The 16,150-nt window shown below is 41.8% G+C and overlaps 1 protein-coding gene and 1 long non-coding RNA gene across 4 annotated transcripts in view; one reads left to right on the forward strand and one right to left on the reverse strand.

Moving 5' to 3' along the window:
• The window catches only part of SLC25A48 (solute carrier family 25 member 48), a 76,682-nt gene that overhangs the window by 13,309 nt on the left and 47,223 nt on the right, over positions 1-16,150 (reverse strand). The window lies entirely within an intron of this gene.
• Positions 3,783-7,348, forward strand: LOC140518090 (uncharacterized). Its single transcript, XR_011971829.1, has 3 exons — positions 3,783-4,065; positions 5,479-5,622; positions 6,420-7,348. It is a non-coding gene; the product is annotated as an uncharacterized lncRNA (long non-coding RNA).

Genomic DNA, 16,150 nt, shown 5'->3' on the forward strand with positions numbered 1-16,150 from the left:
TAAAAAGTAATTTAGGAAGTTCTTAGGCCTGGCTGGTAATTGTAGCTTATGGATTAATTCCTACGCTCAGAAAACTAAGGGCTTACATCTCAAATTGCTAGAAGAAGAGTCAAATATACTCCAATGGACACAAGAAGAGAAAGACTCAGTTGAGGAATTAAAACAAGATCTGACTCAGGCCCCCATATTGATGCTCCCTTTTGCTAGACAAACCATTTCATTTATTCCCAGTGGCGGACAAAAGAGTGATACTAAGGGTTCTGACTCAGAACTGGGGAGGAAAAAGACAACCCTTCTGTAGCCCTTCTGTCAAAATTATTAGACCCTGTCTCATGAGGCTGGCTGGAGTATGTTCAGGCAAGCAGCGGCCACTGCTGTGGATGAACCCTGGTAATAAGGACTCTCTATCAGGTCAGAACCATTTTGAGCCAAAAAGCTGCAAGATGGTTAACTGACTCCCGAATTCTAAAATATAAGGCAATTTTGATGGAAAGGGATGATCTGGTGCTTACCACCGACTCCTGTCTAAATCCAGGTACCTTCCTGTGGAAAGGGGAGACTGGAGGAAAGGATTTAGGAATGAAATTGTTTAGATATCATTGAATACTGACAAGGGTGTGTCCAGACTTGAGAGATGTCACTGAGGGACATAGCCTATTTATTGATGGATCGTGTATGATGATAAATGGGAAAAGACACAAGAGTTATGCTGTAATAGATGGGAATAACAATTCACTGAAAGAAGCAGATAGATGGTCAAACACCAGGTCAGCACAAAACTTGTGAGCTAAGTGCACTAAATCAAGCATTAAACCTGGGGGCTCAAACAGAGGGAATCATTTACACTGACTCCAAATATGCTTAGGGGGTAGTACACACTTTTCGGAAAAGTTGGTGTGAAAGAGGATTAATCATTAGCAAAGGGAAGGAACTATTACATGGTGAATTAGTAAAGCAAGTATTAATAAACTTGCTATTGCCAAATGAAATCACAATGGTCCATGTGAATGGATGCCGAAAAGGGAATACACTTGAGGCAAGAGGAACCAGACTGGCTGATGAAATGGCTAAGGAAACTGCCCTAAATTCTGAGCCCAAAGAAATATATGTCTTAGTTCCTTCCATCCCTCACCCAAAGGCAGTCTCCAACTTTTCCTACACAAGCATGTAAATTAGTGCTGAAAACTAAGCTCCATGGACTAAATGCTTGCCCATTGCCTTGCTGAGAATTAGAACAGCCCCAAGAAGAAATTTAGGTTTATGACCCTATGAAATGTTGTTTGGTTTACCTTAAAAGGGGTGGCAGGGGGAGCGGCTGGACCTAACAAGAGAAACAAAGGATAAAATTTTAAAGAACTATACACTGGGGTTGTCTTCCTCTCTATCCCATCTTAGGAAAAAAGGACTACAGATGTCACCTCCTGAGTTTGCATTATATAACATACAACCAGGAAACTGGTTTTGGTCAAAATCCTGGAGAGACCAAGTTGCAGCCTGATTGTGAAGGGCCCTATCAGGTGCTCCTGACCACAGAAACTGCTGTCCAGATGGCTGAAAAAGGTTGGACTTACTACACCATGAATCAAAGGACCAGCGGAAGTCTCTTGTGTAAAACCTAAACAGTGGAGTACACATCCAACCAACGATCCCTTGAAGCTAAGGTCAAAAAGATATTAAGAACTGGGGAATGTACTCTGGGGGGTGGGGGGAAATGTTAGCTGCTGGAATTTTGCCCTTAATCTTTGTAGGAATAAAATTTGCTTGTTGCATTGATAACTGGATCTATGGAAAACAGAGGACAGATGAGGGGTTTGTTAATATTGTGGGGAGGACTGCTATTGTGGGTAATTCCAATAGCCAATCAAGTAAATCTAAGGCATGCTCAGGATAATTAGTACAGTGAAGGAGGTGCCCCATTAAAATTTGTATTAACATCACTGAAGCTACCCCACAAACAGCTCAGTTTGATGTATGTCAAATTACAGAATGTGGAGATTTAAATAATCAAAGATAACTTAGTTACCATAAATACCCATGTCCAGAAGAACAACCTTCTGGGGAAAAACCCAGATACTATAGGGCCCTCTGTTCAGGGTGGAGCAATGTTTGGTTCACCACAGCCTATGAGGGATGGTCAGCTCCATTTGCCAAAAACAAACCAATAAAATCAAAACTGAACATGTGCAGAGGAGAAGCCAGACCCAACTGTCAAGAGTTAAAATGTGATCTTATAATTTTATCTATAAAACATGCAGATTGAGAAGTGGATTGGACCTATGAGTTTGGAACAGGCAGTACAGGTCAAGATCCAGTAACAAGATTTAGGATACTCGTTCAGGATCTGGAGATACAGGGAAGTCCTAGTGCAACAATAATACTCTCAATGAAGGAACAGAAACCTCTAAGTGACCCTAAGATTGTGAAGATAATCAAAGGACTAAAGATAGACCATAGACATAGAAGCAGGATATGGGGATACAAATGCCTGGATAGAATGGGTAAAATATACTGTTAAGAGCTAAAATTAAAAGCAACTACTATGCCTGTTCCTCAGGCTGGCCAGTGGCCCAGATAGTCCCCCTTCCTTTGAGAAGGATCAAGGATGACAAGGGGATGAGGCGTATGGGTACACTATATCAGAATAAAACTCTACGGGGAAACAATACCTGTAAACCTCTCTCAATACTGTTCCCAACTCTACAGGGCAAAGATAACAGGATACCTCCTGCTTTCTCCACAATTGCAGACGTGCATAGATATGTGCACTGAGGATGAATCAGGAAACTACTCTGCTTTCAGCATTCCCCTAGCAGATCTGTGGTGGTATTGCAAAAGCAAAACCCTGAGAAACTTCCTCTAAATTGAGGAGGCACATATGTAGTTGTACAATTAGCTATATCATTCACCTTGGCATTGAGAGAGAGAATGTGATCAAAAACTGAAAAGAAATAAAAAAGGGAAGCGCCTCATGGCTCATTGGATGACAGAATTTACCTTGATGCCACTGGAGTCCCAAAGAGGATTCCAGATAAGTTTAAGGCCAGAAATCGGATTGCATCTTTCTTTTTGGGGGTAACCATTAATAAGAATGTAGAATGGATTAATCTCCATGTTGGGAGGAGAGTGTTGCACTTTTATTCCCAACAACACAGCTGCAGATGAACTTTTACTAAGGCATTGCAAAGTCTAACCTCTTTAGCTGAGGAGTTAGCTGAGAACTCTGGAATAGATAATTCATTAATAGGGTGGTTGGAATGATGGTTTGGCAAATGGAAGGGAATGGTAGTCTCCATCTGGACTTCTTTAATAGTGGTGGCTGGAGTATTAACAGTTGTAGGATATTGCATAATACCTTGTGTAAGAGGATTGGTACAAAGATTAATCGAAACAGCAGTAACGAAGCAAATACCCATGAGCATTCGACCAAATAATCTATTCCTACTGGATGAAGAGACTGAGGTGAACCCTAATTAGGACAAGGAAAGTGAAGTAATGTTATCAAAACTAAAATCCTCTTACGGTACGATGAAATAAGGTTGCAGGCACAACAACAAGTAAATAAAAAGAAAAGGGGGAATTGTGGAAAATCACCATTAGAATGTTGCTCCTACATGTTGCTGAACAGGGTGCAGGAGCTTACATGGCAGTTGGTTGGAAAATTCCACCCCCATATAACAATAGAGAAGCCTCACTTGAGACTGGTACTAGCCTGGTTAAAACTGATTGAAACCAGTTTTGTGGTCCAACATGTCCACTTATGCTTATAAGCTATGGGCAACTATGATCAAATGAGGTAAAAAGAAAATAAGGGGAAGGGGCAAGGAAATGTGAGGAGTAGGAAATGTAAACAAGGGTGGAAACTCACATGGGGAGTTTAGGTGTTCTGGATAAGCTGTAAACCCCGCAGTACCTAGCCAATGGGGAACAGGGGAGGGAAATTCAAATTTGGAACAGAGAATAAAAAGCTGTGTCTTACACGGGTGTGCCTACTTGTGGGTCACTCACTCTTGCAAGAATGTCAACAAAAGTCCTTCCTGATTCATTGTTGGTCACTTGGAGTTCTTGGTAAGACCCTTGTTTCTTACAGAAATGATTAGCTAGGTAAGAGTGGAACAATTTAAGCGGTCTAGTGTAGTCTGAGTAATGGCAAGAGCAAGAAGCCTGGTCCCCATTTAGACACAGAGCTGGAGAAAGACTGAGAGAAACCCCAGGAAGTTAGTTAGGAAGGCGGGAACACAGGTAGAAGAAGCTGCCACAAGGACAACTTCTGAGACTCTGACAGCTGGTCTTATTGGGTCAATCGAGGCTGAGGACAAATTCTGTGTTGCTGAAACTACTTCCACAGGAGCACAGACCCCTTTCTCTGCAGATGACTCCCTCTCAGCACAGGGAAATCTGACTTGCCTCCCTTTGTTTTAATTATTTATTTTGTCCTTATAAACAGTGCTAATTACAGGTATTGGCTAGTCTGTGTGCACTTACTGGGACTAAAGTTGGGAGGAAATGATTGAAGGGAGGAATTCTAGGATAAGAGAAAGATTTAAAACTCAGAATGTGCCAGAGCACTGTCTCAGATATAAAAGAGGTAGGGCTCCTCCTCAGAGGAAGAGATTGGGGCAGTGGAAATGAGTTGTTGGAAAAACAGTCTTAAGCAAAGGATGGGACTCTCCAAGGTATTCCAACAGAAGACTAAAAAGCATGGGAAATATGCCCCCTTCTAGATGCAGGTTTCCTAGGACAAAGTTCCAGATGATCCATTCTAGTTATGTCTCTAAATTGAAGAAACTATTTAGCCTGAAGAGAAAAAGTTGGGGGCAGGGGTTCAACACTGTCTTTAAAGATTTGGGAAGGAATGGAAAAATGATTAGTAATCTACTTTATTCATATTAACTCCTTTTCCATTAATAGCTCTTCAAATAGTTGAAAATATTTCATGTGAAAAGGGAATTAGTAGAAATGTTTTTGCATCATAAAAAATGATGAAAGTTTTTTTTTTTTCCAGAAAAACCTGAGAAAACATGTGAACTGATGCAGAGTGGAGTAGAAGCAAGAGAATGATGTGTGTGTGTGTCTGTGTGTGTGTGTGCGTGTGTGTATCTCAACAACATTATTAAAATGAACAACTTTGAAGGATTCAAGAATTCTGATCAATGTAGTGACCAATTATGATTTCAGAGGACCAATGATGTGTTATTCACTGTTGGGCAGGGATGGACTCAACCTGCAGAATGAGACATGTATTTTTGGAAATGGCTAATTTAAGAATTGGTTTTACTTAACTATGCATATTTGTTTCAACATTTTGTATTCTTTCCCTCTTTCTTAACAGTGGTTGGGGTGAAGAGAGAGAGAATAAAAAAATTTGCTGACTGAAAAAGAAAAACATAACTTAAAAAAAAAAAGGAATTAGACTTATACTGCGTAAGGATAAGTTTTGAGTAAACAAAAAACTTCCTAAAACTTAGATCATTCTTACAGTGCAGTGGACAGCCTTATGGGACACAGGTTCCCTGCTTCTGGAGTCTCTCAAGGATATGCTGTATTACTGCTGAGGGATGGGAGATAATTCCTGCCAAGTTAGGAGATGTGTTCAGTGACCTCTGAGACCCTTAAACGTCTAAGGTAATTCTACTCATGGCAAGTTAGGGCCTGACTCTCAGTTTTAGGTCAGCAGTTTTCATCCACAGATTCTATAATTAGGCACAAAACACGTTTGACTAAGGAGGATAGTGAGGTTATTGTGTATGTTGGGATGAATTATCTTTTAATAATAGGAATGGTGTTAGCTAGAATTTACAAAACAAGTTAACATTCGAAAGGGGCTTTAAGCCTCTTATCTCATTTGATCCTCATTACAACCCAAGTGGGTAACTACTACTACGGTTGACTCCATTTTTGTAGAGGACAAAACTGAATCTGAGCAAGTTTAAGTGTTTTGTCCAGGGTCACAATTTAATAAATTTCTCAGGTAGCATTTGAACTCAGGTCCATTACTACAAGTCCAGTGCACTGGCAACACTTAAATGTCTTTTCTCAGTTCACAAAACTGGAAAAGAAATGTCAGCACCTGCTTCTGGTCCTATGTTGTGAGGTGATTTAGAGCAGAGGTTTTTAATCTTTTTTTCTACCTTAGAATCCTTTGTCAGTCTAGTGAAACCTGTGAGTGCCTTTCCAGAATATTTTTAAATGCATAAAGTAAAATATATATTTCAAAGGAAGACAATTGTAAAGAAATATAGTTATTGTCTCCAAGATCATAAACCCCTGCTTTAGAAATTTATAAAAATGTCACTGCTCGTAATAAACATTCAGTGCCTAGGCACAGAAGTGGTTTATACAGGGGCGAGTAAAAAATAAGTCACTAGAACTTTAACAGTGTTTTGAGAAGCTAACTCTTAACCTTTCTAAAAATTCCACAGGACTACAGATTACATAAGTGGCATGTAAGGAGCTAAGACAAGCTTAGAGGGGAAAATTCCATTCGCTGAGTTCATAGCTACTCACCTGGTTACCTGGACTGATCTCTACTCTCAGAGAACAAAGTTTCTGTCCTACTGAGCCCAGCTAAAAGCCACAAGCAGGTCCCTTTGGGTTAAGCGAGGGCACTGGGAGCATGCTCCACATGACTCCACATCACCTCAGACACATGGAAAGTTACAAATCCCTCACTCAGAGAAGTTTACAGTCTGTTCCTGTGCTACTTGTCTACTCATATTCAGATCTGAAGAATGGAATGCCTGTGAAGAATTGTCTTTTGAACTAGACTTCTAGATTCTCAGAAAATAGAATGACAAGGGACAGAATATAAGTTCCAAGAAATTTTCTTAAGTGTTGGAAAACTGAAGGAGAAGCAATATTTTATTTAAAATGGAAATGCTTCTAGCTAAGTGCTCAATAAACATGGACAGAAGAGACAGAGAAAAACAGAGCAAAACATAGAACGATAGAGACCACAAGGACAAAAACAGAAAAAAGAGAAATAGATAAAAGATATGCACAGATGCAAATATACACAAACATACATGCAGGACTTAGAGAGTGCAAAAGTAGCACTCAGGGTGATACACGCATGGAAGAAAAGAGACAGAGTTCCTAGAGTGACATCACCATCTGGTGGCCTTCTAGGAAATTTCCACTAAAAACTTAAAGTTGTGTTTTATTTTCTCGGTTCTGGATAATTTGTGCCCTGATAGAGATGGACATGCTTCCTGAGAGTTGCCTCACAGGACAAATGAAATTCAAGTGAAGGCCAGACAGGTTCCTGGATGCTGCTTGTGACCATCCAAAATTACCTCAATGTACTGAATGAAAATTTCAAAATAAAATTGCCCAAGGTGATCTTCCAAAATGGAGGTTAGTTCAATTACATTATTGAATATAGGACCCAAACAAATTTCCTTGAAGAAAAAGGGGGTTCCATTGTCTTTAAAAGGAGGGAAAGGATATGTATGCAGTCTTTCTTGGAGCTACTGAAATGTGTAGATTCTTTCCTCTTGAAATCCTATGATTCATGAAAGTAGAAATGAACAACTACAATTTCACACAACACACCTGGAGGACCTATGGAGCTTTGCACAGTTTCTATACTTATCCCTCCACTGACACCCCTATCAAATATATCCCAAGAGTGTGGATAAATCACAAGACCTGCCCCAAGAACCAAAGCACGAGATATCTATACCTTGTGTAGTAACTGCAATGAACAATTTGCCTCTTGTAAGGTGCCAGCTATGGTGAATAACCCAAATGTTTATAGTACTTGAGGTTTAGAAGAGCTTTTCCCACATCAACTATGTAATATAGGTCAATATTAATAGCACCATTCTACAGATAAGAAAACTGAAGCCCAAAGGGGGAGACTTGCTCAGAGTTATCACACAGCTAGTAAGTGAAGAGTTCAGAAAGTTGAGAAGACTTGGGAGAACATGGTCAGAGCCTTCAATTTACAAAGAGTGGAAAAGAGATTCAACTTGTCTTTTATGGGCCCAGCGGACAGAACTCAGACCAATGGGTAGAAGTGGTAGAGACACTGATTTTGATTCAAAATTAAGAGTTATATCCTAACAACTCAAGTGATCTAGATGTTGAATGGGCTGAGTTAGAAGGACATAGCATCAGAAGCGGAAAGGACTTCAGAGCCAATGTAGTTGTCATATCTCTTCACTGTATAGCTATATAGGCCCAGGGAAGTAAGTGACTTGCCCAAGGTCATCTAAATAACTGAGGCAAATAAGTGAACTAATGTCCTCTGCCCCAATTTCAGGGTTCTTTCTACTATTTCACACTGCCTTTGAGTTCTGGGTTACAACTTAAATTGGTTCAATTGTCTTGTCTAAAAAGATGATTACTAGATCTATATATCTAGTCCTAGTCTCTCCCCTGATCTTCAGGTCCACATTACCAACCACCCTTTGTACATTCCAAACAAGATGTCCTGTAGGCATCTCAAACTCAACGTTTCCAAAACATAACTCATTAACTTTTCCCCTAAACTTTCCCCTTTACCCAACTTCCAAAAAAGCACCACTAACTTTTCAGTCATCCAGGTTCACAATTTCAATGTCATCCTTCCTTCACCACTCATTCAACCCGCATATCTAGTCTCTTGACAAATCATATTATTTTCTACCTTCACATTTCTTTTATATGAACTCCCCTTCTCTCCACATCCCTAGTTCTGGTCCTTCTCACCTCTCACCTGGCCTATTGTAATAGCTTTTTGGTTTGTTTCCTTGATTTAGACCTCCTCCATCTCCAATCCATTCTACCCTCAGGCTGTCAAAGTGATTTTTTTTCAATGTAGCTCAGACCATGTTTCACATTTGATTCCTTCCTTCTAATTCACACCCCTCACCGTCATGACTTCCAATAGCTATTATCTCCATGGAGAGGGAGAAAAAGAGAGAGAGAGAGAGAGAGAAGAGAGAGAGAGAAGAGAGAGAGAGATAGGTTGGTCAGTTGTTGTCCTTTGTTTTCAGAAGACCAAAATGACATCACCACGATAAAGTGAAGTTTCAGTGTGTCTGACTGTGGCTGGTCAGACGAATATGAGCTCAGAATGCTCTACCACAGCTTGGGCACAGATAGTTCGTGTGAATATTTGGGGTGGATACTTCAAATGTGCACATCCTATGTTTATTTTTTGCTATCTCAATTCTGCTTTGCTCATAGAGCACAGAACCCTTTCTGATGTGGGTACGCCATGCTGAATGGTCCTGTGCCAGTGTCTCCCATGTTGCACAGTCAAATCCAAAGTTCTTAAGAGAGACCTTGAAAGTGTCCTTATATTGCTTCTTCTGACCACCATGTGATCACCTGCCCCATGTGAGTTCTCTATAAAATAGTTTTTTTGGCAAGTGTACATTTTGCATTTGAACAATGTGGCCAGCCCATTGGAGTTATGCTCTCTGAAGCACAGTTTGAATGCTTGGCAGTTTAGCTAGAGCAAGAACCTCAGTATCTGGTACCTTTTCCTGCCAGGTGATCCTCAGAGTTTGGAAGCAATTCAGTTTCCTGGCGTGGTGCTGGTAGACTGTCCATGTTTCACAGGCATGCAACAATGAGGTCAGCACAGGCTCTGTAGACCTTCAGTTTGGTAGTCTGTCTAATACCTCTTCTCTCCCAAACTTTTCTTTGCATCCTTCCAAACATTGAACTATCTCTGGTGATGCGTGCATCAAGCTCATTGTCAATATGTACTTCCCTAGAATGTACACCACCAAGGTAAATGAACTTGTCCACAGCACTCAAAACTTCTCCATTTGTTGTATTCGATGGTTCCACATATGGGTGGTGTGGTACTGGCTGATGCACCACCTGTGTTTTCTTAATATTAATTAGTAGGCCAAAATTAGCATAGGCAGCAGATAATTGATCCATACTTTGTTACATCTCAGCTTCAGAGGCTGAACTGAGTACAAAATCATCTGCAAACAGAAAATTATGCACCACCACTCTCTCCACTCTGGTCTTGGTTTGCAGCCTTTTCAAATTGAAGAACTTGCCATTAATGTGGTAGTTGACCTTGATGGCATGTTCATTCTCACTGAAAGCACTTGACAACATGACTGAAAACATCATGCTAAAAAGCATGGGAGCAAGCACACAGCCCTGTTTCATTCCATTGGTGACTGGGAAGGCACGAGAGCATTGTCCATTATCAAGAACTCAGGCAAACATGCCATCATGAAATTGACATACAACACTGATGAATTTCTCTGGGCAACCAAATTTTGACATAATTTTCCATAAGCCCTCATGACTAACAGTGTCAAAGGTCAGATCTACAAATGTTGTGTACAGACCTCTGTTCTGCTCCTGGCATCTCTCCTGGAGTTGTTGGGCAGCAAACACCACATCAACTGTTTCTTGGCCCTATCTGATGCCACACTGGCTCTCAGGTATGTGCCAGGCACTTCTTCCAGGTGCAGTTGAAGGATCAGACCATTAAGGAGGACTCTAGAAAGAATTTTGCCAGCAATGGCTAAGAGAGAGAGCCTCCTGTGATTGTCACAGGACAATCTATACCCTTTACCTTTATAGAGATGGACAATGGAGGCATTCTTGAACTCTGGGGGGATAACTTCCTCTTGCTATAAAACCTGGAAAACTTCAGTCAACTTTTGTTGAGAAATGGTCCCCCTACCTTGTAAATCTCAGCTGGAATAGAATCAGTACCAGGTGCTTTGCCACATGAAAGGAGCCTAAGGGCCCTCAAAATCTCTTCTTCAGTTGGCAGTTCAGTTAAGGAGGAACTGACTTCAACCTGAGGTAAATGGTCAATGGCCTCAGCATTGAGTGATGATGGCCTGTTGAAAGCACTATGGAAGGGTTCAGCCTATCTCTCTAGGATCATGCCCTTATCCCTAATTAATGTGGCTCTATTAGCACTGAGTAGTTGTGATGTACCATAGATTTTTAGTCCATAAATAACTTTCAGAGAATCATAAAAGCACTTTGGATTGTTACTATCAGCATAAAATTGAATTTCATCTGCCTTCTTACTGAGCCAGGAATACTGCATCTCTCTAAGATTTGCTTGTACTTTGCTTTTGATGGAATTAAATGCTGCCTTCTTAGAGGTGGATGAACTATCCTGTTGGTATATCCTGTGGAGTTCTTGTTTTTCATTTAGCAGTTTCTGAATTTCTCATCATTTTCATCAAACCAGTCTTAGTGTTTACAAGTTTTCTGCAGTGCTGTATACCAAATCACTGAAAGCTGCCCACTCCTTTTCTGCTCCACTGTTGCCAGCTATGTGTTTTGGCTCAAGTTTCCCTTCAAGTTAGCAACAAACTGTTTACACTCAGAGAAGAGTTCTACCTTCAGACTGTCAAAGTGCTTTTTTTTCAATGTCACATACTTGATTCCTTCCTTCTAATTCATACCCCTCATCATCATGACCTCCAATAGCTCTTACCTCTAGGGATAGATAGATAGATAGATGATAGATAGATAGATGATAGATAGATAGATAGATAGATAGATAGATAGATAGATAGATAGATAGACAGATAGATAAATTTATCTCTATCTCTCAATCTTTGGTTTAGCATTTAAAGCTTTTTCTAACCTGGTTCACCTCTGTCTCTTAGTTTCTCTGCCTGCATCAAGACTCAATTCAAATTTCACCTTCTGCAGGAGACCTTTCCAGTTTTCTGTCATACTACACCCACCCACCCCTATGCTAGTGGCTTCTTCTTTAATATACCCTTGATCAACTTTGTATACAACTCATAGATATGTAACTACTTGCATATCTGTCTCTCTCAATAGAATGTGAACTTCTTAAGGACAGAGATGGTTTGTGTTCCTCCCTCCCCCACTACCTTTGAAGCAGTGCCTGGCATATACTAATTACTTATTTACTGCTTGTTGACTGACTATGCTATGGGTTCTTGTCTCTGTCCTAGATGCTCCCTCAGATCTGTGCCCTCAAACTTAACAATCCTTTGAAAACAGGCACTTCCATTTCTTCTTTCTTCAACTCCCAGCAGGACATAATTCTTCCTTTTCTGAGCCACTATCCACTATTACTATCCATCTCCCCTGGCCCAAATTACCTCCTGTCTCAAGGCCCATTTTTATGTGGATCTCAGACCGTCACCTCCCTGATCTGGTTCTCAATGGCCAATACATGTATCTATGCTCTCTGGTCACCTCTGAAGGCTTTGAGTTCCTCTGTACATTGAGCACTGAACTAGACTAGATCACCTTTAGTCTCCTTCTAGCTCAAAGAATCCATTCTACATTCTTGGTGACCAATATAAGAGGATCAGAGATGAGAACTTCAGGAGAAGGACTCTTTCAAAGACAGATCTGATTGTTAAATAGATTGGGTTCACATAGGCACACACAGAGACAAACTCATGTACACACAGATGCAGGTACCCATGTGAAGCACACAGAGACACACAGACAGACCTGGGTATACATGCATAACGTATATCCATTCACTGGAGTTGTCTCTAGGTGGGACTAAGGCTGGCTCAAACATGCCAAGGGGTATGTCTCAGGGGATGGCAATGAAAAATATGTGAAAACACTGAGTACTCCAATGCAGTGAGTTCAGTATCTCCCAACTACGAGTTCCTTATCAGTATGGCCAGACCCTGGGTAGAGGATGGACAAGGAGGGATGGGAACATCTTCATTAGTAAACTGCGATTCAGATATAGGGAGAGGCCCAGCTGTGGGAGAGGAAGGGAAAGAGGAAGCTGTAGGATCTGGCCCGAGGCCTATGATAATCCTTCCTATAGCCAAGCAGAGGGGACTGCACATTCTAAGTAATAAATAAGTATTTTTGAATGGAATGGAAGAAGCACTGAATTAGGAGTAAAAGAGCAGGTGTCGGATTCATTGCTTTGCTATTTAAAGTTTGCTGTTCCAACTCTCTGGACTTTAGTTTCCTCATCTGTAAAAAGAGGAGGTAGGCACTCATGACCTCTCAGGTTCTTTCCTCTCTAAATCCTACAAACTGTTTCACCTGTCCTTTGCTTTGTGATAATAATAACCAATGTGGATGTAGCACTTTAAAATTTTCAAAGCACTTACATGCTTCATCTCATTTGTCCCAATAGAATGGGCTTTCAATAAAATTTCACTGATCATATTTGTCAATTATTAAGGATGATAAGTAGCATGGTAAAATGGAGAAAGGGTGAGCCTTGAAATTAGGAAAATCTGGATTCAAGTCCTGCCTTTGATTCATATAGTTTTGTGACTGCGGACAAGCCATTTAACTTTTTAGTGCTCCCAGGCAATTATTTATGAGTTGTGTTCATACTCGAAGTTCCCTGAACACATCAATAAGTTCAGTCCTCTTCCTTCTCTTTTCAATTTAAAAGAAATTACAGGGGGGCGGAGCCAAGATGGCGAAGTAGAAAGACGCACATACACAAAGCTCCGAACCCACAAATCACAGAACGGCAGAGGGGACTAACCCAGGGCGAATTCTGCACCCAGAGACCATGGAATATTGGAGCAAGGGAGATTTCTGTTCCGGAGAGACCTGCAAACCTCTAGCAGGGGGACCTTCGCGCCGGGGACTGGCCGCCAAGGCGGGAAGAGGAGAGCAGCCCTGCCGCGGCAGCGACACCGTGGGAAAGAGATCCGAGAGGGCTGCGGAAAGGAGTCTCCAGTGGCCACACGGGTCCCCCCACCCACAGAGGGACCTGCAAACCTCTCGCAAAAGGTCCGTCGTGCTGCAGACACGGTGCCCAGCCCGGACCTGGGGCGGCGACGGCGGCCGCGGCTCCGAGAGACAAAGTTCTGAGAGGGATCCAGAGGCAGGATCTTCAGCAGCTGCACGGGCCCCCCACCAACAGGTGACTGACGGGGGTAGGTGAGAGAGTCTCTTTGGCGGGTTGAGAGGGGAGTGAGGTGCCCCCATGGCTCGGGCCCCCCCGGGAGGTGGGGGCTGAGAGGCGGCTGCGGACGGGGGCTCCCCAAACGGACGGGAGCCTGGATCCATTGTGGAAGGTCTGTGCATAAATCTCCTGAGGGAATTGAGCCAGAGAGGCGGCCCTGCCCCTGACCTCAGCACCTGAACTTAATTCTCACACTGAATAGCAGCCCTGCCCCTGCCAAAAATCCTAAGGCGGGAAGCAGCATTTGAATCTCAGTCCCCAAACACTGGCTGGGAGGACCAGGAGGCGAGGTGGGTGTGAGGAGAACATTCAGAGGTCAGGCCACTAGGTGGAGACAATGCCAAGAAAAGGGAAAAGAAATAAAACTATTGAAGGGTACTTTATCGGAGAAAAAAAACTTCCTCCCTTCCTTTCTGATGGGGAGGAACAATGCTTGCCATCAGGCAAAGACACAGAAATCAAGGATTCTGTGTCCCAGCCCACCCAATGGGCTCGGGCCATGGAAGAGCTCAAGAGGAATTTTGAAAATCAAGTTAGAGAGATGGAGGAAAGACTGGGAAGGGAAATGAGAGGGATAAGGGAGAAGCATGAAAAACAGATCAGCTCCCTGCTAAAGGAGAACCAAAAAAATCTTGAAGAAATTGGAACCTTGAGAACTAGCCTAACTCAGCTGGCAAGGGAGGTGCAAGGGGCCAATGAGGAGAAGAATGCTTTCAAAAGCAGAATTAACCAAATGGAAAAGGAGATTCAAAAGCTTACTGAAGAAAATAGATCTCTCAAATCTGGAATGGTACAGATGGAAGCTTTGGACTTTTCGAGAAAGACAGATATCTCAGAACATACCGCGCAGATTCGAAAAATGGAAGATAATGTGAAATATCTTATTGGAAAAACAACTGACCTGGAAAATAGATCCAGGAGAGACAATGTAAAAATTCTGGGACTACCTGAAAACCATGATCAAAAGAAGAGCCTAGACATCATCCTCCACGAAATTATCAAGGAAAACTGCCCTGAGATTCTACAACCAGAAGGCAAAACAAATATTCAAGGAATCCGCAGAACACCGCATGAAAGAGATCCAAAAAGAGAAACTCCTAGGAGCATTGTGGCCAAATTCCAGAATTCCCAGGTGAAGGAGAAAATATTGCAAGCAGCTAGAAAGAAACAATTCAAGTATTGTGGAAATACAATCAGGATAGTACAAGATCTGGCACCTTCTACATTGAGGGATAGAAGGGAATGGAATAGGATATTCCAGAAGTCAAAGGAACTAGGACTGAAGCCAAGAATCACCTACCCAGAAAAACTGAGTATAATACTTCAGGAGAAAAAATGGTCTTTCAATGAAATAGAAGACTTTCAAATTTTCCTGATGAAAAGACCAGAGCTGGAAAGAAAATTTGACTTTCTAACACAAGAATGAAGAGAACCATAAAAAGGCGAACAGCAAAGAGAAATCATAAGGGACTTACTAAAGTTGAACTGTTTACATTCCTACATGGAAAGACAATATTTATAACTCTTGAAACATTTCAGTATCTGAGCACTGGGTGGGAGTACACACACACACACATGCACACACGCACACATACATAGAGACAGAGTGCACAGAGTGAATTGAAGAGGATGGGATCATATACTAAAAAAAAAAAAATGAAATCAAACAGTGAGAGAGAAATATTGGGAGGAGAAAGGGTGAAGTTATATGGGGCAAATTATCTCTCATAAAAGAGGCAAGCAAAAGACTTATTAGTGGTGGGATAAAGAGGGGAGGCAAGAGAGAAAAACATGAGATCTACTCTCATCACATTCCACTAAAGGAAAGAATATAATGCACACTCATTCTGATAGGAAAACCTATCTCATAATACAGGAGAGTGGGGGACAGGGGCACAAGCAGGATGGGGGGGAGGATAGAGGGGAGGGCATGAGGAGGAGAATGCAATACGAGGTCGACACTCATGGGGAGGGAAAGGACCATAAGAAAATAGAAGTAATGGGGGACAGGACAGGATGGAGGGAAATATAGTTAGTCCTATACAACACAACTAGTATGGAAATCATTTGCAAAACTAAACAGATATGGCCTATATTGAACTGCCTGTCTTCCAAGGGTAAGGGGTAGAGAGGGAGGGAGCTAAAGAAGTTGGAACTCAAAGTGTTAGGACCAAATGTAATGTTCTTACCACTGGGTAACAAGAAACACAGGTTAAGGGGTAAAGAAAGCTATCTGGCCCTACAGGACAAAAGAGAAGACGGAGACAAGGGCAGGGAGGGAGG

This window comes from Notamacropus eugenii, chromosome 1 (assembly GCF_028372415.1).
Source record: "Notamacropus eugenii isolate mMacEug1 chromosome 1, mMacEug1.pri_v2, whole genome shotgun sequence".
Taxonomy (NCBI): domain Eukaryota; kingdom Metazoa; phylum Chordata; class Mammalia; order Diprotodontia; family Macropodidae; genus Notamacropus; species Notamacropus eugenii.